The following is a 3,379-nucleotide window of genomic DNA, read 5'->3' as shown; positions in this document are numbered from 1 at the left end:
CGACAAATAAAGTTGGGGAGATGGGAATCTTTGACAAACAAATTATTTTTATTTGTTTTAAAATTAAAATACTGTGTACCCCCCCCCCCCATGAAATGCAAGTTCACTAAATGTGAACAGCTTTGCTTTTCACGTGATTAAGACCCTACTCCAAATTGTAGAAGCTTTTCAGGAACCATATTACTCTCATGATACTTCATTAATCTCCATCATGTATGCCAAGCCTGACACATTTGACAGTGAGGACAATGTGGCTTGCTCCTTTTTGAATCTACAGATAATGCATGTTTTACAGTACTCCAGATGTCTACACTCAATAAAACATTTGACAAAACCAGCCTTGGTGTGTTTGGGGATGTCTGTATTGACTGACTGTGGTGTGCTGAATGCGATACGGCACCTGGTGGTTGCTGATTACAGAATTTTAAGGCGTGTGTGTGACACAGTAACTGGCAGTGTGGGGCAGCTGCAATTGTATCTTAAAAGTGAGTCTTTCATGGGAATCAGAAGAATAGTATACCAGGGATTTGTCTCAAAAAAGTTAATTAATTTATGGATCAATATTTATTGAAAGATGATAGCAATGATATTATGAGGGATATGAGATAGGTGACTCTGACCACAAAGAAGAAAATTCTGTTTCAAAAATTAAAGAATTTTGTTTGTTATTGTTGTTCTGACCATATTGAAAAGAGGTTCACTTTTAATCTTTCCTTTGAAATTATTAAATTGTAAAAACTGACCCATTGATGTCTGGTGGGTTATGTTTTGCTTCAATTCAGCAATGTGTGTAAAAGTTCATACACTGATTTTGAAATACTGAAATCAGACTTCGAAAATTTTAAAAATTCTTTCATTCTTACTCTTCAGATATTTGAGAGCAGTTGAAGTGGTAGTATGGGTAAGTTAAGCACTTCTTAACATTGTAGCAGAAAATTCCAAAAGAAAGACTAGAACAAATTGGTAATTTGGAGACCCTTTGCCACTTAGCCTTCTCTGGTGATGATGGCCTTAAAGCTCTCTCAGCCCTGAGCCTCCCTTTCTCTCCCATGTTTCCACTCCTGTGAGACCTCTCTTCCTTGTCCTCGTCCTCTGCCCTTTTGTGCTCTTCTGTGATCACAGGACCATTTCCATGGAATGCAGATTCATACCCGGCCAGCCTTTGCCTCTACTGTATCGCTTTGGGACTTTAAAGATGCAAAAGTATTAGAACACACACAAACTTAAAATAGAAAGTTACCAAGTGTAGCACAAGAGGCAAGAAAAGGGGTGATTTTTTCAAGGAGATTTGGCTATACTTAGGATATTTAAAGAGGATGAGGTTGAGTCGCGAATATAATTTAGAAGCTCTCCAGTGAGAGCAGAAGATCAAATAGTGATCTTTTGCTAACATAAAAATGAGTAAACTGCAGCAGAGAAATAAGAATAAAAATAATAAAGGGTTTTTAAAAAGAACTAAGTAGAACAAATAAACTAGGCTACAGGTATAGCTGACGAAGTTTGCTGTGAAAAATCCTTGTTATATCTATTTCTGTATTGGAGTAATGTGTAGATTAGTGGCTTGTTAGGGATTTCAGCAGTATAAGAAAGAATCAAATATCTTGCTTTTGGGTCTTCTCCAAAGTAAATTGCATAGACTTCTTAAAGAAGTTTGAATTCAGTAAAAAGACATTAGGATCATGTAATTTTACTTTGTCCAGCTTCTAATGTGGTAAATTGCACATTGTACAACAGAACCATTAATAAGAGAAAGGAGTTAGTTTTGAGGTAACTGCATTCATTAGCGGCTGAAAATAAATGTTAAAAATGTTTAATTTGGTTAGAAGTTCTGCAACATTGTATGTACATATACAAAATTTCATTTTCTCCGAAAGTCGAGAATTCCAAGAACTGTTACACATGTAATCACATGTATGCCTATATCTAAACGTTTTCCCTCTCTTAATATTGATATAGTTAATATATTTTAGGATGTTATGTAAATATTTTTGCATGTATCTGTAGCTCCATCTTAATCAAATTTATGGTTAAAATATTTGAGGCCAGGCGTGGTGGCTCACACCTGTAATCCCAACAGTTTGGGAGGCCAAGGTGGGAGGATCACTTGAGCACAGGAGTTTGAGACCAGCCTGTGCAACATCATGAAACATCATCTCTACATAAAAAAATATACATATACAAAAATTAGCTGGGCATCATGGCACACACCTGTAGTCCCAGCTACTTAGGAGGCTGAGATGGGAGGATTGATGGATTACTTGAGCCTGGGAGGTAGAGGCTGCTGTGAGCCATGACATGCCACTGCACTCCAGCCTGGGCAACAGAGTGAGACCCTGTCTCCAAAGAGAGAGAGAAACTTGAGAAGGCTTGTGCCCAACGCTTGAAGAAAGTTTGTGATAGCATTTAGTTGTGTTTTATCATGTTACCTTCATAACATGCATTTTGTGCATGGCTCAGAGCAGAGCCAGATCTCCCAAGGAAGCACAAATAGTTTTCGTCGCTAACTTAGTTATGAGTGAAGCCTCTGTTCACTTATAACTTGCCAATTTCATTGGTGGAATAAGTCCCCTTACTCATGATTCATCAATATTCCTATATTAGAATTCCAGTTTGATGTTTGTCTCTAGTTGTCTGCGTATATTTCCAAAGCTCCTTTGTAACAACCCCGTCTCCTTTCATTCAGAGTCAGAGACGGTATCTTCTCCTCCTGCCTCTTCTATTGTTCTGATTCGTCTACTTAAATTCAATTGATGCTGGTTTTATTTTGTGAGAAACTTGAGAAATATTGGTTGTTCCTAATGGCAAACTACTTTAGCTGGGAAAATTCATTTCAACTTATTTTAAGCTTGTAAAATACACTGTGGTGATAAAATAAAAGAGCTAGGTTTGACTTTTGAGTGACTTTTTTGTCTCCTAACTGGTTTTGGGCCCCTTATAAAAACTGACCGTTCTTGAATCACCTTCATGGTCTATGAATATCCCAAACCACTTGTAAATTAGTGCTTCAGTGAAAAGCCTTGTGTTGCAATGAGGAAATATAAAAAAGGGACTCACGTGACCACCCAGGCAGCAGGCACTTCACAGAGTTCTCAAACCACACATCTAATCTGCTCTTTGGCTCTGCAGGTCTGGGAACTGATTTTCTTCAGCTCAGCAATGCTGTGTTATAACACTTTCCAAACATCTAAGAGCCTAATTTATAAATTAGAATGGCAAGTTTTTCATTTACAGTAGATGTTCCTGATATATCGGTAACAGATGCTGGTTAAGGCCCATCCTCAGAAGTCAGGAGGCCAGGATCTGTACCTGACTGTACCACTTCCTAGTTCTGTGACCTTAGTTATACAAGCTACTTAACCACTCAGAATCTGTTTCCTCG

At 37.9% G+C, this 3,379-nt stretch overlaps 1 protein-coding gene across 3 annotated transcripts in view; it reads left to right on the top strand.

The window, feature by feature from the left end:
- OLA1 (Obg like ATPase 1) overlaps window positions 1-337 on the top strand; it is a 188,851-nt gene extending 188,514 nt beyond the window's left edge. For all 3 annotated transcript variants that reach the window (XM_055289786.2, XM_055289788.2, XM_055289787.2), the window contains one exon: window positions 1-337. This exon is cut by the window's left edge and continues 183 nt beyond it. The gene's annotated coding sequence lies outside the window, so the exon portion shown is untranslated.
- The last annotated feature ends 3,042 nt before the right edge of the window (window positions 338-3,379 follow it).

Source organism: Symphalangus syndactylus, chromosome 8, assembly GCF_028878055.3.
Source record: "Symphalangus syndactylus isolate Jambi chromosome 8, NHGRI_mSymSyn1-v2.1_pri, whole genome shotgun sequence".
Lineage (NCBI taxonomy): Eukaryota > Metazoa > Chordata > Mammalia > Primates > Hylobatidae > Symphalangus > Symphalangus syndactylus.
Note: the sequence above shows the minus strand (reverse complement) of the source record. Positions and strands in the feature narration are given on the sequence as shown.